The sequence below is a fragment of the Camellia sinensis genome, chromosome 7 (genome assembly GCF_055761805.1).
Source record: "Camellia sinensis isolate YWXY chromosome 7, ASM5576180v1, whole genome shotgun sequence".
NCBI lineage: Eukaryota > Viridiplantae > Streptophyta > Magnoliopsida > Ericales > Theaceae > Camellia > Camellia sinensis.
The window spans coordinates 196992194-197015269 of NC_138967.1; positions in this window are offsets into that span (position 1 = coordinate 196992194).

Consider the following 23076-nt stretch of genomic DNA (forward strand, 5'->3'; position numbering starts at 1 on the left):
CGACACAACAAGACAGACCCTTAAGTAAAAAGACTGACTCAAGACAAAGAGACAAACTCGAAACAAGACCACCGAACTGACTCAACACGTAAGTCAGAAACCACAAAAAATGGCATTCGCAGATGCTCAAAAGTGCGTGCCAAACGCCACATCCGAAATGCACCGAGCGCCGCCCGCAGGTGGTCCAACCCCTAATCACAAACTTGCAGTATCCTCGAAGTCCAATAGCTCAGTAGTGATAGACTTTGCTGAGGTAGTTGGGAGGATGACCTCATTATCGATCAAATCTTGCACTTCATGACGAAGGCGGAAACAACCATCGGTGCTGTGACCGAACTGTTAGTGGTACGCCTAATACAAGGTAGCATCATATGAGAGAGGGAGATTCTTCGGGAGAGGGCGAGGCTCGAGGGGTTTAAGATGACCCTTTTTAGCCAAAATTTGAAATGCCCTTGACAAATGCATGTAGAGGGCATGAAAGACTCTGCGCCCTCGAGGCAGGTACTTCGAAGTCTGAGGGTTCTTGCTAGACGCACTAGCGAAAGGGTCGGCAGGCACTGCCTTGGCTTTCTGATCTTTTCCTGGTGCAGGGTTGGGAATGAAAGGAACTGCCTTGGCATGACGGGCCTATCCCGATTTTCCACCTGGCTTGAACTGCCTTCGGTTGGAGTGGGGAAAGCATCATCCACAGCTTTAGTCATGACTGCGAACACTTGCTGCTTATTCATTCCCCCGGCTTTCAAAGCCTCGACTGCCCACAATAGTTGTCCAACGGGATCAGCATCTGTTCCCACTTTGTTCTTACCCCTAGCCTCAGCTTGATCGAGGGTTTAGGTTATTACATTAGAGCGAAACCCAGTTGTTGTTGACACGTCGTTGCTGTAGCTGGAGGCAACCTCTGGTTGGCTGAGCTCGATCACAATCTGCCCTAGCAGCGGGGGCTCCTGCGGTACAAAACTCCCGGAATATGATGTGGCTGGTGGTGAAGCTGACATTCACGGATCTCTGGAGGTCGCCGATCATTCCCATTAACTCAAACGTGGTGGGCTCACCAGCCTGATACAACTGGGGGTTCCAGATTGGGTGTGTTACAGGTGACCTGGGCAGATGCGGTACATCAACATTGGTCTCATCCTACAAGATGATCCCTTGGTCTAACGCGGCTGCCATAACCACAATTTCCTCTGAACTTTGGGTCATCATAAGTCCGCTGAACTGAACGGTAACTGACGGATCAGATATCTTTCTTGCCTCAGCGAAGGAGAACACCAAGTCTTTGAACCCAAATATCTGAACCTTGAAAGGGAAAACAAGCAGTAGTTCAGCCCAAACGGAACAAACATGACTGAATGACTGTACTCTACTACTGATCACTGTTCCCCAAAATCGTTGTCCCAAAACTGAGTCTGATACCCGCAGATATAACTGATTCCCAAAAACACTGATACTGATGCCCTCAGGCCTGGTACTCAAACTTGCAAACTGATATGCACATTCCCTGTAGAGATACGCTCTAAAAGCACATAGCAAGTAAATGAGAACCAAAACACCCCTATGCTGGGGTAGGGTTTCCCTGTCCTATTTTTTCAGGAGCTAGGGTTTCACTACGCACGCAGCGGTTTCAAACAACCTATAATCGGGTAAGGAACCTGTCCTAGTTTGGAATCGTCAAAAGGGTGCACTGGTAAAAACCGGGGTTTGTGTTCCCATACTGGCAAAGCCCATAACCGATCAACCTTATGGTCATGCCTTGACAAGGCAAGCCTCCGGCAAACCGTTCAGGAATAGCAGATGGCCAACACGGTGTCCTAGGCACACCAATGCACACGTAATGCAAAGAAACACATAAATGTAGTCAAAACAAGATATCATGAGTTCGAGCCAAGCTCTCTAAAATCCCCAGCAGAGTCGCCAGAAACTGTGGACGCGCCCTCGGGCTTTATGCCACCACAGTTCGAACTCCCTTTTGTGTTACGGTTCTTAATCCGAACCAAAGAGTCCAAATCCGGTAAATCGTTTTGAGAAAATAGATTTTTAGAAAAGAAGTGCCAAACATGGACTGCTTTGCCAGATACAAAGTCGCCACCTAAATATTTTATTTTAGGGAAATTTAGGAAACCCTGACTCGTTTGCCTAAGGCCACGTGTCCGTCATTACCAAAGTTGCCTCGGCTCGGGAACTTGGGTACGATTGGGGAAGGTCAGCTATGAGCACCCCCTCTCGCCCGACCCGAAGATCGGCCTCTACTAACCATGATATCCAATTTTGAAAACGTTATGTGTTCTTATTCCGGTTTAAGTAGCTAGAATTACTATGTGATGCGCACAGCAAAACAAGTATAGACTAGATCGCCTAATTTGGAACAAAGCATCGCGTATCCGTTTGTTTGGAAAATGTTTTGAAATTTGCTACTCGCAAGTAGGCTAAAACACGGATTTCGATGAGTTGTTCCAACTCAAGCAATCCAACCTTCACCCACAGGCATTTAGGCAGTTCATATCACACAAGCATCTAGCCACATGGTAAGCATGCTGTCATGTTAACATTCACACTCGTGCGAGATGCTAAAGCACAAAATACTTACAGTGTACTCCAAGCCAAAACAAAGAACTCGTTAGCAATCAATGTATGATCCAAGTCCATGTTAAGTGCCTAATGCAACGCATACAGAATGCAATTAGGATAGGCTCAGCTAATCCTAGGATGACATGTGAAATGCGACCATTTGATGCACATATTGAAGTTAGATTTGAAATACTATGCAGTTAGTATGATGCGCCGAGCCCGATGCATGCAATACTAATGAATGATGCACGCATGCATAGCATAAGGATGCTAAATTAAATATGTCCAAGTACTAACCATCAAAGCAGGTAAGTAAAAGGGAGAAAGAAGTGGGGGTTGGAAGACATGCACACACACACCCACACTTATTACAAATTTGCCCTTGCTCGGAGGGACCGAAAGAATAATACAGATTTAACTGACCTACAAGCTAATTAAATATTACAAACTAATTAAACTAGTTAAGCAAATTAACTAATCTAATAAAACAGTAAACAGCCTCGGGAAGAGGGCCCAATGCAATGCGTGCTCGGCTCCGCTTGGAAGTCCACTGCCATGCACAAGTTGCCTCTATCCACACTGTTTTCCTTCTCTGATCATTGCAAAATTCCCAAGGTGTACTCTATGAACCCTGTGGGATACCACCGGCCAAGGGAAATGGTCACCGGCCAAAGGAAATGATCACCAGCCACTAGTTAAGCTATCGGCCACCAATTGTTGGCGGTCGGCACTAGAGATGACTGGCCGGCCAAGTCTTCCTGCAGAATCCTGTTTTGACAGCAGCAGAGGGCAAAACAAGGCATGGCAATGCATTCCAAGCAAATGTGTGCACCAACGCATCCCTTATCATTTTTATGACTCAAAGGGACATGGTTCTCGGTTCTCGAACCACCAATCGCGCATTTTGATGCGTGATGGCCCAAGTAACCAAGTTATGCACTTTGATTTCAAATGAAATGCACATAAACAAGCAAGGAGCTCAACCTCTGTCATACTCAATTCAAGAGGCTAAACATGCATGTCTATGCAATGCAACCTAGACGTATGAGCTAGTATGCAACATGAACAATGCGAACAAGCATACAAGGCATGTGATGATCATGCTAACCAATAAGTATGCCAAATACAATGGGGATATTAAAGCATGCAAGCAAGCATGTGACTTCATTCAATCATGCCACAACACATGGAGGAAACATGTTAGACAAACTAAACACGTGACAACACACAAGTATGCAACAACACACAAGGTGAGCATGCAACAACATGCGAACTATGGACTTAAACTAATTTGGGCAGTCCTCAACTAGGCCCAAAACAGTGGCCAATACTAAGGAAATGGAGGCCAAATGCACATACAAGCATGCATGCAAACATGGTCCAACACTTAGGCATCAAAGAGCAACTTCTAAGTACACATAAAAGAGGCTAAACATGGGAAAATGGCATGCATTATAAGCTTTGAAAATCGCATGAGGATGGTGCCAAACCAACCTAAACCAAGCAATCAAAGCATGCTAACAAGCCCAAAGCTTGAGGCCAACCAAAGGGCTCAAACCATGGCCATGCCAACCAAGCCTCAAAGGGCCAAGGGGACTCCAAGCAGCCCCAATGCAGGTCTAAACAAGACCGAAGACACACTTAGATGGCGTCTAAATGGTTTAAACATGCAAGCATACAAAAGAGGCCAAACATGGAGCATAAGATGACAACCTTATAAAGCATCCAAGGGACATCGAATGCAAGCATACAAGCATGCCATGAGGACTGAGATGATGCTATAAGTGGTTCTAAGCCACTAAAATGATGCAAGAATAGCATGTTAGAGGGTCTGATACATAAGGCCTACAAGAGGGATTACATGGTAGCAATACAAAGCGAAGCATGGATGACCCAAATGACCAAAAACAGACCTCAAGCACACTAAAACAAGCATAAAAGCTTCACAAAGCTAGGCCGAAATCATGCTAGAACAAGGGTTAAAACCTAAAGTTCGTTGAGGCAAAAAATATGGCATTACAAGACATGCATGCAAGGCAAGCGTGGTGTGTCTAAACCAAGTAAAAACAGAGGTAAAGCATGGCAAAATACTACCAAATACCTACTTAAACATGGCCAACATGAGTTCAAAAATGGTGCTCACACATGAGGCTTAAATGGCACATTTTGAAGACAACAAGGAGAGGGGGTGGCCCTCTCCTTATTAGGACCTTAAACCACCATCCTCACCACAAAAATCCCTCAAGATTTCAGTGGTGAGGAGGCCCGAACAAGGTGGTCCCGGAGCTCACCAAAATAGCACAAGAATGGGGCCAAACAAGCCCTGAGAGGGGTCAAACAACCCCAAACAACAAAACACCCTTAAATAACTATTTTAAGCAAGTAAAAACAATACTTTTATTATTTATATGCAAAGTCTAAAAATAGTTGCAAGATAGGCAAAAAAGCAATGCAAAAATGGGGAATAAAAGGCAAGAACACTCACCCTTGAAGAACACTTCCAAGATCGCAAGGTCAGACCTCTTCTTGGATCAAAACCAGCTCAAAAAGTCCAAGATCAACCCTCTAAAGTGTAGACGCGCCCGCGTGGGGGGCCCTCGCCACAGCTCGGACTCGATTTGTGTCACGGTTCTTAATCTTGAACCAAAGAGTCCAAATCTGGCAAATCGTTTTGAGAAACAGATTTTTGAAAAGAAGTGCCAAACATGGACTGCTTTGCCAGATACAGAGTCGCCACCTAAATATTTTTTAATGGGGAAATTTAGGAAACCCTGACTCGGTGCCGAAGGCCACATGTCCGTCATTACCGGAGTTGTCTCAGCTCGGGAGCTTGGGTACGATCGGGGAAGGTCAGCTATGAGCACCCCCTTTCGCCCGGTCCGAAGATCGGCCTCTACTAACCATGATATCCGATTTTGAAAACGTTATGTGTTCTTATTCCATTTATTAGCCTAGAATTACTATATTATGCGCACAACAAGCAAGTATAGACTAGATTGCCTAATTTGGAAATAAGCATTGCATATCCGTTTATCTTGGAAAAAAAATGTTTTGGAATTTGCTACTCGCAAGTAGGCTAAGACACGGATTTCAACGAGTTATTCCAACTCAAGCAATCCAACCTTCACCCACAGGCAATCAAGCAGTTTATCACATAAGCGTTTAGCCACATGGCAAGCATACTGTCATGGCAACACTCACACGCATGCAGGGTGCTAAAGCTAAAATACTTACATTGTACTCTGTGCCAAAACAATAAACTAGTTAGCAAACATGCATGTCCTAATTCATGTCAATTGTCTAATGCAACACATACAGGATGCAATTAGAATAGGCTCGGCTAGTCTAATCGTGGCATGTGAAAAAACGATCAATTTGATACACGTATTGAATTTGGAATTGAAGTACAAATGCAGTTAGCGTGATGTACCGAGCCTAATGCATGCAATACAAATGCATGAATGCACGCATGCATAGCATAAGGTATGCTAAATTAAACGTGCCCTAATACTAACCATCAAAGCAGGTAAGTAAAAGGGAAGAAAGAAGTGGGGGTTGGAAGAGATACACGCCACTCACCCACACTTATTACAGATTTGCCCTCGCTCGGAGGGACCGAATAAATAATACAAATTAACTACGCAAGCTAATTAAATATTACAAATTGCCTAACTAATTAATAAACTAATTAAGCTAGGAAAACAGATAAACTGCCTCGGGAGGAGGGCCAAATGCAGCGCATGCCCGGATCTTGCTCGGAAATGCACCGCCATGCATAGGCTGCCTCTGTTTTCCTTCCTTTACTCCTCTGGAGGCTGCCAAAATCTCAGAACTGGTTCCTTGGACACTGAGGAGTGCCACCGGCTGAATGTAACTGTCACCGGCAGTGTGTTATGGCCATCAGCACAAAATGAAGCTGTCGGCAGAGAAGAGATTGCCGGTCGGCACTTGACACTGCCGGTCGGCAAAGTGTTCCTGCAGAATCTGCAATTGACAGCAACAGAGGGCAAGGCAAAGCATGGCAGCACAATTCAAAGCATATATGCACCATTCATGTCCCTTATCATGTTTGTGACTCAAAGGGGCATGTGTCTCGATTCTCAGACCACCAATCACGCATTTCCATGCATGATGGCCCAAGTGATCAAGTATGCAACTTTCATGTCAAATGAAATGCAAACCAAACAAACAAATCAAGGCCCAATTCATATCATCAAGTCAAGGAACAAGGCATGCATACAAGATGCAATGCAACCTAGGCATGCAAGCTAAGGATGCAACATGGCATGACAAGGCATTTATGCAAGCATACAAGCATACATGTGGCGATACAAACCGATGAAAAGATGGACTTATACATGGTTTAGGCACCTCTAATTAGGCCTAAAACAAGGGCCAAAGTGCTATAATATGAGGGACCAAATACATACACACATGCACATAATTGAGGGCCAACACTTAAGCACAAATGGGGCAACTCTCAAACACATTTGAAAGAAGGTAATCATGGACATATAGCATGCAACATAAGCATTAAAAAAAATCATGTTAAAACATGGTGCCAAACCAAGCAATAAATCAAGCCAAGCATCTAACAAATGGCCTAAGTGTTCAAAGCAAACCAATGGAGTATTGAACTACACTTAGCAAGACCAAACATGGTATGAACTTATTGACCAAAAACAGAGTTTTAGGACATTAAGACAAGGCCTAAGGATCACTTAGATGGCATCCAAATGACTTAAGTTCAAAGGTATGCACAATGGCCAAAACATGGAGCATACTACACAAGCTTTCAAAGCATTAAAGATGCATCCAAGGTAAACATTTAGGCATGCAAATGGGACTGAAATGACATGGTAGATGGTTCCAAATTACCAAATCAATATAAAAATGTCATGCTATACATTCACATGCTTAAGGCCAACAAGCCAAAATGCAAAGGGGCTATATGATGCATGCCTAATCCGACCCAAACAACTATGGACAGACCTAAAACATGGCAAAACATGCACAAAAGCTTCACAAGACCAAGCCTAAAACATGCTCTAACAAGGGCTAACAACCTAAGGCACATTGAGGCAATATCATAGCATTACATGGTAGGTATGCTAAGCATACATGGTGTACCAAAACCAACAAAAATCAGAGGTATAATGTGACATATTAAGCACAAAAAGCAGCCAAGGCATGGTCAACACACACTCTAACATGGTGCTCCCTCAAGAGGCCAAAAATGGTCCATTTTAAGGACAACAAGGAGAGGGCGTGGCCCTCTCCTTTTAGAGACTTCAAGGCACCATCTCCACCACTGAAATCCCTCAAGATTTCAGTGGTGAAGAGGCCGAAACACCAAAGTCTCGAAGCTTGCTCAAAATGGCTCAAAATGGGGCCTTTCAAGGCCTAAGAGGGGTCAAACACCCTCAAACCACAAAACACCCTTAATAAACAATCAAGAGGGCTAAAAAATAGAACTTTTTTGTGTTATACAATAAGCATGAAAACAGCTCTAAGATAGGTAGAAAATCAATGCAAAAATGGAGAATATAAAGTCAAAATTGTTACCCTTGGAGACTTCTTCAACAATGGTGCTCCAATGGCCCTCTTTGGCTTGAATCCAACACCAAAACACTAAAACCAGTCCTTTAGAACCTCAGTAACTATAGGAAGGTGAAACACTATGTGTTTGTGTGCAATAGTAAGACACAAACACACTTTAACACACACAAGAGGGAAAAAAGAGAGAGATAATATGTATCAAACCCTAACCCTAGAACTCAAACCATGAAAATGGCTATCTAAGCTCTCTAAAATATCTCAAGTGTCTAACCCTTGCAACAAGAGAGAGCCCCTCTCTTTATAGAACTTCTTGTCTTGTAAAGCTTACAAGACAAGCTTCGTAAGAGGGAGATCCCTCCATACACGTGTATGAAGGGGAGCCAAAAGCAAGACAGTTGTCTTAAAATATCTGCAAAAGCAGATGCATAGTAGTCGGCCGGCCAAAAAGGCCATCTTGGCAAAAAAGAGTGCCGACCGGCAACAAAAGGTGCCAACCGGCAACAAATAGTGCCGGCCGGCAATATACATTGCCGGTGGCAGCAAAAACCAGCCGGTGACCTCTAGCCACTGTCGGTGGTGTGTGGGGATGCCTCACAAGGCATTCCCTGCCCTTCCAAGGCAAAATACAAGTGTTTGGTGCAAAACCAAACACTAAACGGTCTAGTTCGGAGATCCTGAGGCAAGGCGCGCGAGCCGAGACCTCCGGGAACTCCAAACGAACACAAACATGGATAATCACCGAGTGTTCAAACGGTGACGTCCAAGTCTTGAGGACGGTCAAAAACGGGGTGTCTACAGTTGCCCCTCTTTGACAGAACTCGAAAGTCATAACAATGATGGGAGTGAATGTCAAAGCCCAGAGCCGACCCATTTTTGACAAGGCCGAAGACTTCGACAAACATGTAAGACAATCAAGATATGCGCCCGAAGGCAGGGGCAAAATGTAAGACAATGCACAGAGCCGAACATAACTTATGATCATGCAAGGAAAGCTGTAATGAAGCAAACATGCGACAGTTTTAAGCTAGCATACACCGAACTACACTACAATGTAGAAAGGATGTAAGAGAATTATGCAATTCTCAATACGTCTCACTCGGAGGATATAATACCTGTGCGGCTCGTCTGGTTGCACCAGCCTCAAATGAACCGTACATACAATATCGTGCCTGAAAAGAAAACAAACTTAACAGGTACAATATTGTTAGCAACATGCATGACAATGCAAAAATGGATGCAAAATGATATGCAATATATACAAAACAATGTATAAATAATGCAAATGAAGATGCAATGCAATTGAAACAATGCAAGCTATATGTAAAGCAATTGAATCACGATCCAATCACGAGTGGTTCGAAACCACACCTATGTCAAATAGATTGATGGAGGTAACAAGTCTGTCTACCATAGAATGATCAACTGAACTATGAGCATTGTAGACAGACACAAGAATGAGTATTGGGGGGGAATGACATAAGTGGGGAAACAACCCGCTGGAGAAAGGACAATGATCCTAATGCCGGATGCAAAAATTATACTACAATGTAATGGAAATGAATATGGCACGCGGGCCAAACCAAATCTTGCCTAGGTAGGGCATGTACGCATACAAGCCACGTCTAACACAGAATGGTCTACTGAACTATGCTTCGACACGAGAAGTATGGGCACATACCAGACCAAGCTCAACCATGGAAAGGCGCAAGCCATAAATGGAAGGTGATGCAATGAATGCATGCGATCTATGATGCAATGGATGTGGCACGCGAGCCAAACCAAATCTTGCCTAGGAAAGGCATGTACGCATACGAGCCATGTCTAACACAGAAAAGGTGCCGCAACCCTCAAACCAACATACCAGCGTGGAATAGGCGCGTACACATGCAGAACTATGCTTTAACGTGAAAAGTAAGGGCACATACCAGACCAAGCTCAACATGGAAAGGCGCGAGCCATGGGCGGATGGTGATGCAATGAATGCATGCAAACTACCATGCAATATTTACAAATATGCAATGGAATGGATATTTACAAAATGCATGACAATGCAGTATGATGCGATCTACTGGGGAAAATGCAATGAATGCATGCAAGCTACAATGGAAATGCATGACAATGCACTATGATGCAATGACTATGACTGCAACTTTCCCTATCTTACCAACAGGGCGATATACTAGGTTGGTTCAGTATCCAGAACTGAGGCGTAAACATGCCGCCTCAATCTATGGGGCTTCCATACAGATTTCAAGCCGAGGATACACCCCTGGGTATTTAAACCAGACTTTAGTCTCGGAACTCCCGAACCTTTGCATTCTAGGCATAAGCCGTTCGAACTCTAGTTTCCACCGTCCCAATTGGTCTTCTAGGAACTCACCGCAAACATAGCCAGGTGGCTTTACCAGACCACCGAAAGTCGTTCGGGCATGACAAACACCGAAGGAAATGCACCTTCCGAGGATTTAAGGTCTCCTAGACCGGGATGCAAAACGTATGCATGACAATGCACCGAAGGTTTCGCACCTCCCAAGGATTTAAGGTCTCCTAGACCGTGCGTGTTTAAGGTTTCGCCAGACCGGCGCGTGTGTTTAAGGTCTCGCCAGACCGAGTAACGACATGCACGACACTGCAAGAATGAGGCACGCATGCCAATGGAATGTAAACTAATACAAATGGACTTATATGCCACGAAAAATTGTGCATATTAATGCACCGGAGGTTTCGCACCTCCCAAGGATTTAAGGTCTCCTAGACCGTACGTGTTTAAGGTCTCACCAGACCGTGATATGCATGACAATGCAAGAATGAGGCACGCATGCTAATGCTAATGCAAAATGATGCAAGTGTGACACGTATGCCACACGGAATGCCAAAAATGAAACAAAATGAGACACGCGTGCCTCATAAAATGCAAAAATGATACAAGTGTGACACGCATGCCACACGGAATGTAAGATGAAACGAATGAGACACGCGTGCCTCATAAGGTGCAAAATGATATGAGTGTGACACGCATGCCACACGGAATGCAAAATTTTGAAAATTGGACTTATACGCTACGCGAAGCCGGTTTATATTCAAAACAATGCAATGTACTAACAAGTACAAGTGAGGTGTGCAAGATAGCGCGAGAGGATGCATGCAAGATGCAAGTAAGGTGCACAAAACAGTGCGATGCGGTGTGCAAAATAGCGCGAGTGATTTTGAAATGCACAAAACAGTGCGATGTGCAAAACAGTGCGATTGAAATACAATGCACAAAACAGTGCGATGCGCTAAACAGCGCGATTGATTTGAAATGCACAAAACAGTGCGATGCGCTAGACAGCGCGATTGAAATACGATGCACAAAACAGTGCGATGCGCTAAACAGCGCGAGTGATTTTGAAATGCACAAAACAGTGCTATGCGCTAAACAGCGCGATTGAAATGCAATGCACAAAACAGTGCGATGCGCTAAACAACGCGATTGAAATACGATGCACAAAACAGTGCGATGCGCTAAACAGCGCGATTGATTTTGAAATGCACAAAACAGTGCGACGCGGTGCGCAAAATAGCACGAGGGATTTTGAAATGCACAAAACAGTGCTATGCGCTAAACAGCGCGATTGAAATGCAATGCACAAAACAGTGTGATGCGCTAAACAGCGCGATTGAAATACAATGCACAAAACAGTGCGATGCGCTAAACAGTGCGAGTGATTTTGAAATACACAAAATAGTGCGATTGAGATGCAAAGTGTAAATGCACAAGATAGTGCGAGTGAATGCATGTTCTATGGAAATGAGGCGCACAGGCCGATGAAAATGACACAAAATGAAACACGCATGCCCCATAGGATGCCAAATGATATAAACGAGACACGCATGCCTCACAAGATGCAAAATGATGCTCCGTGCGACACGTATGCCACACGGAATGTAAATGGACCTAAATGCGTAACAACGCACGTGTTTTGGAATTCATGACAATGCATGGAATAAAAATGCAATGACAATGCAAGAGAGATGTGCACGACAATGCAAGGGGTGCGTGTTACAACGCATGTAGTATGTACATAACAATGCAACTGTGAGGCACATGACAGCGCGATGTAATGCAACGAAATAGTGCAACGAACGCGTGTAACGCACATGGGGCAACTTTTGAATTTCATAAAAGCTAAAAGGATACAAAAAGGATACACCTTGCACGAATTTGAGTGCCACGCACAGAAGACACGACCCGAGGTCAAAACGGAGGCCGGTTGAGCGTCGGAGATGCACTTTCTTGCACTTTCTTGAGCTATGAAGACCAAAAGCTACTCATATGGCCTAAACAAGGCTGTGGGAACACCACCGGCCGGGAGGGGAGGCCACCGGCTGTCCACCGGCTGCAGAATAACTCCATCGGCACAATATTATGCCGGCCGGCACAAAATATTGCCGACCGGCAAAAAGTTGCTGAGTCGGGGCAGTTTCGAGATTTCACTTCGGGTGTTTTAAAATAGGGCTTCCAAACCCTATTTTTCATTTCCTCCACCGCCGAAAACCCAAACCCTCTCTCTCTAGAGTGTTTTTCTCTCCTCTTTCGCCCATTTCTTCGCGTTGTACGCCCGTTTCGTCGTCGGATTCGCGATTTCCTTCGCGTTTTGGACATTTTCAACCGAACACATCTTCGTTTCGGTGCTTCGTTTGGCGTTCCTGCCTTTTTGGAGTTTGTTCCCCTTGCTTTTCTCTTGATTTCCATGCCCTTTCACATCCCGGCCCTTCCGGTCATTTTCGGCCTTCTCGGGAGTTGACCTTTCGGTTGACTCTTCGTATTTTAGCCCGGTTTTCCTTCCTCCGGCTATTTTCTCATCATTCTCGACATGGCGGACGATATTCCACGCGGTGGGACTCCCCCGGACCACGAGATGGATCCCGTGGTCGAGCTCTTGCCCTTGCGCGAGAGCCCGTTCGACCCGGCGACCTACCGGCCGGCGATCCATGTTCTGCCCCCCGACGGACTCCGCCAGTTTCGGAGCTTCGAGAGGCACGTGCCACCCGAGCTATTGCTACGCGAGCCTACCTCCCACCTGTCCTTCGGCACTTCCGAGGTAACTCTTTTTTCTCTATTTTACTTTCTGCAATGTAGGATACAAAACTGTCAACTGCTAGTTGTACTCTTTAATTGCTTTAGCCCAGATACCCTGTATACTGTAGTTGATTGCAAATGCACTTGCAACTGATTATCTGTTTGAGACTGACACATGCACGCACACTGCACTGGCCCTGAATCACCCAAACACATGGCGCACACTGTATACACACTGCATACACACCGATACCCGATAGCTGTTCGAACCTGTCAAACTTGCACTCATGCTATATCTGTTCTGAACTACCCAAGCACGCTGACTCATCACACGTTTGTAGTTCACTGTAAGCACATCGGCACCCGGTAGTTGTTTAAATCTGTTAAACCTGCACGCATGCTACATCTGTATGCTTCTTAAAACTGCATTTTGAATGTTGTCTTGCCATTTGTTATTTTCTGTTTACAGGAGGGTTCTCATACCATCCGCGGGTATGGGAACACTGGCGCTCGGGAGTGGTACGAAGAGCTCCCTGATGCGGTCCGTCGCATAGTGGACCGGGCGGGCTTCGGCGCCTTCTGCCGAGGGCTCTCGCGACTCACTACTTGCAGACCTCTACTCGCCGCTCTGGCGGAGAGGTGGTGGGACACCACCGATTCATTTCACTTCTCCACAACAGGGGACATGACGATGACCCCTTACGACTTCTCGATGCTCACAGGCATCGGGGTAGGGGGCGATCCGATCCCCTTTGATATTGATATGGACGAGTGGACCACCGCTCAGGTCCATCTGCTGGGGGAGGCGCCACCTCTTGCTCGTCCAGGCTTTGTGCGGTACTCCTGGTTCGAGGTACAGTTTAGGGTCCAGCCTACTCTCGGTGATGCAGATCCGATGACCCCAGAGGCCGAGGAGAGGTATGCCCGCGGCTTCCTCATGTTTTTATTCAGGACGACCATCTTCGCCGACCGGGCGAACACCGTGCCTCTCTGCCTTCTCAGCGCACTGGTGGACCTCCAAGACATCCTGCATTATGATTGGGGTGGCGCCGCTCTGGCCACCCTCTATGGTTACATGAGCTCAGCTTCCCGCGGCAGCGGCCAGTTGCTCGGAGGCTATTGGCGGGCTTGGGAGGTACATTTCTTCTCCGCTTTTCATTTCTGCTTTTCTATCTTTTCTGTACTCTGTACACTGCACACACTGTAGTCTGCTTTATACTTGCTGTATACTGTACACACGGCACACACATACATTATGCTTTACACTGACTGTACATTGCTCACACTATACACTGTACACAATACACTGCACAACACGCGGCTTTGTCATTTCTGCTTTATTCTGTATTCTGCTTTATCTGATAAATGCACTGGTATTTACCTTGCAGTTGTGGGTTTACGCCTACTTTCCTAGGCTCGCTCCCGTACCAGTCACAGAGACTCCTCTGGTCGTCCCATTTTCACGTCGCTTTGACAGGAGATGCACCCGGAGGCCACGAGAGACATTCGGCTTTTTCCGCTGATACTTCGATACCATTACCCCCGCCGAGGTATGTTTTGCTTGCAGTTTATTTAAGCTTCGCCTTTCCACTGCATATTTCAAGAAACAGTAGATAACAAACTGTATGGCATTTTCAGATCACCTGGCAGCCTTGGGCTCCTTTGCCAGCTGTGACGCGGGACCGGTTTGCCGGTGCCGATGAGACCTCACATTTTCGGATCTTGTTGGAGGGCCCGGTCTGTCGGGCTTGGTACCTAGGGGAGCATTTCCTACGCCAAACGCTAGGGTTACTTGTGCAGATAGTCCCGGCTCACCCTCCTGCGGATATGAGGGCGACCGAGGGGCTCACGACCGAGCAGATGGACGATTTCACTATTGGCTGGGAGGAGGCCCGCTTCAGAGGCACCGGCGACTACTGAGAGTATGTGCAGACGTACCTGATGCGACCTCTGAGCGGCGGCCGTCGAGCGGAGGGGGCCAGGCCTACGGTGGCAGCGGCTGGGGCAGGAGTAGGAGCTGGAGCGAGAGCTTCGAGGAGGGCCCGAGTCCGTGGCAGGGGCGGAGCTCAGGGAGGACGGGGGGCTGGTTGGCCCGCCCTTCCTACTGTACTGACTTTCCGGGGGCAGGGTGGGGCGACCTATCAGATCCCCTTCGCCCCTCCGCCAGCTGATCACGAGTTCGTCGGTGTCCCCGACTTGCCTCCAGTATGTATTACTGCACTTTTGTATAGTCATTTCATTTCAGTTCATTTGATATTCCACAGAATACTGATGCATCTAATACTTTTGCAGGCTTCTTCTGCGTACACCCGGCAGTTATTGGAGATGAATGCCTCCATGATGGGGATGCTCCAGCGGACCTTTGATCTCCTGGCCCTCTACAGCATTCCGGTATGTTCTCCTGACACTGGCCTCAAACCATTCATATACTGCTTCACATAATCTGATGCATGGCACAACACCTAATACACTGATCTCACAGCATCTGACACACTGCATACACTGCATTCTGTATGGTACCCTGCACTGGTAAACTGCTCACGGCATTCATACACTGTACTCTGCATTCTGCCCTGTTAAACTGCCCACGGCATCCACACACTGTACTCATACACTGCATTCTGCACTGTTAAACTGCCCACGGCATCCACACACTGCACTCATATACTGCATTCTGCACCGTTAAACTGTTCATGGCATACTGATGCATTTCCCTTTTGTGTACTTTTTTCAGCCTCCTTTCCAAATTCCTATGGCAGGAGGTGCTCCAGCTGGACCTTCCGTCCCTGCCTGAGGGAGAGATGAGGAGGGCCGAGTATTCCCCCGCTCTAAGGCGGGGCGCGCTCATGTCGGGAGCAGCTCGCGAGCTCCAGTCCCGGATGATGACGATGACGAGGAGTCAAAGGCGGAGGCAGAGGCGGAGTCCGAGTCATCGAAGGAGGAGACCGGAGGCGGTTCTAGCTCGGGATCTGACGACGATGCTGATGATGCTCCTGGACCTTCGTCCAGGAAGAGGACCAGGACCGACTGATGGCCCCTGGAGTCGCTTGACATTGGTTTTTGTTGTTTTTCTTCTTTCTTGTACTTTTCCTTTTTGATAGTCAGGATACTTTGTACTGCCGCAGGCAGATTTTGTTTTCCTCAAAACTTTGTACTTGAAAAAGATTATGAAATGAATAGATTTTTGCTTAAAAAGTGTTACATTTACATATCTCATGTATTGCATCGTATTCCATCATGTTACACCTCAATGTAAATGAAATTGATTGGTTATCTGAAAATTAAACACTTGCGCTGTAATAATCAGATAATTAAACAACCAACATCAAAATAACCCAAGCAACCCACTGCCTGATTCTTGGACACACAGCCCTTACTCTGTTGGGGATTAATCTGCATACAGCCCATAACACAGCATTCGGTTCATTCCACACACAGCAAACTTTAAACAAAATAGCCCAATCTGACAAGACGGAGCTCAAAGACGGAACCGTTTGGAGTTGAAGCATACTCCAATGTAGAGAATGGCACAGCATTCTGGGTATAAACAATTCTGAAATTGAATGAGGGTTTTTCAAACCGAGGTATCAAGCCTACAACTGAACACAGCGGGAAGGACTCAAACAAAAAGGGTACACATCCCAAACACAACGAGACACGCTCGGAGAAGACCTAAAACACAGGTTGAGGTAAACAAAATAAAAGACACGACACACAGACGCGTCAACGAAAACGGGGGACCTCAGATCACGAGGAGCCAGTTTCTCTGGGTATTGTTTCCCACCCTTTCTGATTTGTGATTCTCACATCACTCTGGCACTCAAGCTCAGGTTTTTCTCTCAAAACCCTTTTCCGCACTTTTCTCTCAACTTACACCCCTCTATTCTTTATTCTCTCATTTTTCGTCCCTCCCCAGGGTGATTAATGGATAAATAGAAAGGTGTGGGTTCATGCTCAACACCGTTAGCTCACGGCTGTTTCTTTTGGCGGGTAGAGCGCTCTTCTGGCAAGTACGTCGATAACGGGGGAAAGACAGAACGCCTGACTCAACTGTGCCCCTAGTTCATCATTTTAACCATTCTTTTCGTTTTGGTTTCTACTAAAACAGTTTTGATCAAAACGAGAGTCGGATTAACGTACTTGTTCGATTTTTGATTTGAAAACCATGCAAGTCAGGCTGCAAGCACTGAAAATTTTCCTTTTTGGGTCCAAGACAATGGTCCAGTTTTGGAAAATGAAATAGTTTTCGAGAAAATAGTCAACCTCAGTAAAAAATTTCAAAAACTATTTTTCAAACAGTCAATGCTCAACGGGCATGGAACTTACTCTTTGAGATGCGCAACCTCGGATCGGAGGCAATGGAAAATTGCCCCTGGTTTGAAAGGGAGGGGGAGGCAACGAAAAGTTGCCCCTAGTTTGAACGGCGTCTCGTGGCAACGAAAAGTTGCCCCTTGTTTGGATGGTGCCGCAGCAGTCTGCAAACAGTCTTTATTGGCGGTGGTCGAGCTCTTGGACACAGCGAAGACGAAGACGGTCACAACAAATATATGGACACAGTCGCCTTGGAAGGTGTTGGCGACTGGACTTTGGGATGAAATCGAAACCATTGCATGGACTGAGACGCTATGACAGCGTTGGGGGCTGGACTTCATGATGAAGTTGCCTACGTATCCCAAACATGGGAATCAAGCCTCACGTAGTTCCGGTTAAGGTACACTCGGGTATTTTAACCATCACTTTTCAGGCTCTAATTTTTGCCAAGGTGCCCGATGCGGGTTTTCGACCTTGCGAGCTTTTCTTTTCATTTTCTTTTTTTTTTCACTTCTTTTTCTTTGTTCTTCTTTTTTCTCTTTTCTTTTGTATTTTTGTATTTTTCTTTTTTTTTTCTTTTCTGCATTCTTCTCTTGCTCTAACTTTTGCCTGGGCCGCCCTTCCAGGTTTTCGGCCCAGTGAGCCTCTCAAGGGTAAAAGTGTAACAAGTCCATGCCAAATGGCTTTTTTGAGTTGAAGCCTCTCTGTGTCTAGGAGAACGGCTGTTGCAATGATTTGTAGGAGACCCCATCGTGGCTGCTCCACGAGCTCTTTCAGGTGAGATCTGATCTTCTTGATTCAATTTCGGCGCCTCTTGGTCGAGGGCTGCTTCAAAACTGGCCACACGGGCCTTCTCCGACGGTTGACTGTTGGATGTTCTGAACGGGTTTAAGGTTTGAAAGCGAACGGGTTGAATCTTGAGGCTGAGAGCGATCCTAGGCTGCGCAATCTCAAGAGCGATTCCACACAGGTCTTCACAAGGTCGCGTAAAACATTTGTTTTTGAAAGTTTTTAAGAAAGCGACAAATCGCTCGCGCCGAAGATAGTGTGGAACCAATCTGGATCAAGCTAGGATCCTTCTCAGTACTCACGCCGACAAGCATGATTTCATTCATTAAAAGGCTTAGCACGCCTCTCTTTCTCTCAAAATGATCAAAATTTTGCGAAACCCGAGGAATTCCTTCCTCTTCGTTTTCATCACCGCGGTGTTCAAAAGGGTTTTTCATTTTGAAAAACTTAGGTTAATGCAATGAGTTTGGCGCGCCGGAGAGTAGGCGAGATGTACTGTCAGCCCATTCAGATCCTCCGGCACTTATACTGAAAGCAAGCACGGAAGTGAGATAGCAACAGCTGTTCCATTCAGATTTGTTGGTGTAACTGGCCCCTCGGCAGAAACAGACTCAAAAACAAAAATAGGAAATTACAAGACAAAACGGTGTTCGAGGCAACAACCCCAGAATCACCTGGTGTTATATACAAAGGGGACTGACTCGATACAACAAGACAGACCCTTAAGCAAAAAGACTGACTCAAGACAAAGAGACGGACTCAAAACAAAAGACTGACTCGATACCCAAGCCAGGATTTACAAAGCTAGCGTTCACAGCCACTCAAAAATGCGTGCCAGACGCCATATTCAAAATACACCGGACGCCGTCCGTAGGTGGTTCACCTTCTAATTACATACTTGCAGTATCCTCAAAGTCCAACAGCTCGGTGGTAACAGACTTGGCTGAGGTGGGTGGGAGGATAACCTCATTATCAATCAAATCTTGCACCTCATGACGGAGGCGGAAGCAATTGTCGGTCGCATGGCCCGTATACTGGTGGTACGCGCAGTACTGAGCAGCATCATGCGTAGCAGGGAGATTCTTCGGGAGAGGCCGAGGCTCCAAGGGTTAAAGGTGCCCCCTCTCGGCAAGGATCTGAAGTGCCTTGGACAAAGGCATGTAGAGAGCATGAAAAGTCCTGCGCCCCCGAGGCAGGTACTTTGGAGTCTGAGCGCTCTTACTAGCCGCACAAGCGAAAGGGTCGGCAGGCGCCACTTTAGCTTTTTGATCTTTCCCGGGTGCAGGGGCGGGAATAGGAGGAACTGTCTTGGCATGACGGGGCCTATCCCGATTTTCTGACTGGCTTGAACTACCCTCAGGTGGAGTGGGGAAAGCATCCTCCACAGTCTTTGCCACAACTGCGGATATCTGTTGCTTGTTCATCCCCCCGGCTTTCAAAGCCTCAATTGCCCACAGCAGTTGTTCAATAGGATCGGCATCTGCCTTCATTTTGTCTTTTACTCCGGCCTCAGCCTGGTCAAGGGTTTGGGTTGCTACTTCAGAGCGAAGCCCGGTTGTTGCTGACATGTCGTGGCTGTAGCTGGAAGCCACCTCTGGCTGGCTGAGCTCTATCACAATCCGCCCCAGCAGCGGGGGCTCCTGTGGTATGAAATTCCCGGCATACGGTGCCGCTGGGGGTGAAGCTGACATTCCGTAGGCGAGATCCGCCACAGACCTCTGGAGATCACCTATCATCCCCATTAGTTCAAATCTAGTAGGCTCGCGAGCCTGGTACAGCTGGGGGGCCCAGACCGGGTGCACAACAGGCGACCTGGGTGGATGTGACACATCAGTGTTGGCCTCACTTTGCAGAGTGATCCCCTGCTCCAATGCAGCCGTCATAACTACGATCTCTTCTGAATTCTGCGTCATCATAAGCCTTGCCTCGGCAAGGGGGAGCACTAGCTATCCTGTACCGGCTCTGGACACTCAGAACTGAAAGGAGAAACAAACAGTATTTCAGCCCAAACAGATCAAACACGGGTGTAGCTGAACAACTGTACTCTACTGCTGATCACTGTTCCTAGAAATCACTGTTCCCGAAAACTGAACCCTGATACCCGCAGATAATTGATTCTCATAACTGACACTGATACTGGTATCCTCAGATCTGATACTCAAACTTTGCAAACTGCTATACACTTTCCCTGTAGAAATACATTCTAAAAGCACATAGCAAGTGAAGAGAGCCAAAACACCCCTATGTTGGGGTAGGGTTTCCCTGTCCTATTTTGTCAGGAACTAGGGTTCCACTATGCACGCAGCAGTTCTCAAACAACCTAACATCGGGTAAGCAGCCTGTCCTAACTTGGAATGGTCACTATGGATCCGAATATGCACTAGGTCGAATGGTCGAAAAGGGTGCCCCGGTAAAAACCGAGGTTTGTGTTCCCATGCTGTCAGAGCCCATAACCGGTCAGCCTTATGGTCATGCCTTGACAAGGCAAGCCTCTGGCAAACCGTTCAGGAATGGCAGATGGCAAACACTATGTTCCTAGGGGCACCAATGCACATGCAATGAAAAGAGACACATAACTGAAATCAAAATGGGATATCACGAGTTCGAGTCAAGCTCTCTAAAATCCCCAGTGGAGTCGCCAGAAACTGTAGACGCGCCTGCGTGGGGGGCCCTCGCCACAGCTCAGACTCGATTTGTGTCACGGTTCTTAATCTTGAACCAAAGAGTCCAAATCTGGCAAATCGTTTTGAGAAACAGATTTTTGAAAAGAAGTGCCAAACATGGACTGCTTTGCCAGATACAGAGTCGCCACCTAAATATTTTTTAATGGAGAAATTTAGGAAACCCTGACTCGGTGCCGAAGGCCACATGTCCGTCATTATCGGAGTTGTCTCGGCTCGGGAGCTTGGGTACGATCGAGGAAGGTCAGCTATGAGCACCCCCTTTCGCCCGGTCCGAAGACCGGCCTCTACTACCATGATATCCGATTTTGAAAACGTTATGTGTTCTTATTCCATTTATTAGCCTAGAATTACTATGTTATGCGCACAGCAAGCAAGTATAGACTAGATTGCCTAATTTGGAAATAAGCATTGCATATCCGTTTATCTTGGAAAAAAAATGTTTTGGAATTTGCTACTCGCAAGTAGGCTAAGACACGGATTTCAACGAGTTATTCCAACTCAAGCAATCCAACCTTCACCCACAGGCAATCAAACAGTTTATCACATAAGCGTTTAGCCACATGGCAAGCATACTGTCATGGCAACACTCACACGCATGCAGGGTGCTAAAGCTAAAATACTTACATTGTACTCCGTGCCAAAACAATAAACTAGTTAGCAAACATGCATGTCCTAATTCATGTCAATTGTCTAATGCAACACATACAGGATGCAATTAGAATAGGCTCGGCTAGTCTAATCGTGGCATGTGAAAATGCGATCAATTTGATGCACGTATTGAATTTGGAATTGAAGTACAAATGCAGTTAGCGTGATGTACCGAGCCTAATGCATGCAATACAAATGCATGAATGCACGCATGCATAGCATAAGGTATGCTAAATTAAATGTGCCCTAATACTAACCATCAAAGCAGGTAAGTAAAAGGGAAGAAAGAAGTGGGGGTTGGAAGAGATACACGCCACTCACCCACACTTATTACAGATTTGCCCTCGCTCGGAGGGACCGAATAAATAATACAAATTAACTACGGAAGCTAATTAAATATTACAAATTGCCTAACTAATTAATAAACTAATTAAGCTAGGAAAACAGATAAACTGCCTCGGGAGGAGGGCCAAATGCAGCGCATGCCCGGATCTTGCTCGGAAATGCACCGCCATGCATAGGCTGCCTCTGTTTTCCTTCCTTTACTCCTCTGGAGGCTGCCAAAATCTCAGAACTGGTTCCTTGGACACTGAGGAGTGCCACCGGCTGAATGTAACTGTCACCGGCAATGTGTTATGGCCATCAGCACAAAATGAAGCTGTCGGCAGAGAAGAGATTTCCGGTCGGCACTTGACACTGCCGGTCGGCACTTGACACTGCCGGTCGGCAAAGTGTTCCTGCAGAATCTGCAATTGACAGCAACAGAGGGCAAGGCAAAGCATGGCAGCACAATTCAAAGCATATATGCACCATTCATGTCCCTTATTATGTTTGTGACTCAAAGGGGCATGTGTCTCGATTCTCGGACCACCAATCACGCATTTTCATGCATGGTGGCCCAAGTGGTCAAGTATACAACTTTCATGTCAAATGAAATGAAAACCAAACAAACAAATCAAGGCCCAATTCCTATCATCAAGTCAAGGAACAAGGCATGCGTACAAGATGCAATGCAACCTAGGCATGCAAGCTAAGGATGCAACATGGCATGACAAGGCATTTATGCAAGCATACAAGCATACATGTGGCGATACAAACCGATGAAAAGATGGACTTATACATGGTTTAGGCACCTCTAATTAGGCCTAAAACAAGGGCCAAAGTGCTATAATATGAGGGACCAAATACATACACACATGCACATAATTGAGGGCCAACACTTAAGCACAAATGGGGCAACTCTCAAACACATTTGAAAGAAGGTAATCATGGACATATAGCATGCAACATAAGCATTAAAAAAAATCATGTTAAAACATGGTGCCAAACCAAGCAATAAATCAAGCCAAGCATGCAACAAATGGCCTAAGTGTTCAAAGCAAACCAATGGAGTATTGAACAACACTTAGCAAGACCAAACATGGTATGAACTTATTGACCAAAAACAGAGTTTTAGGA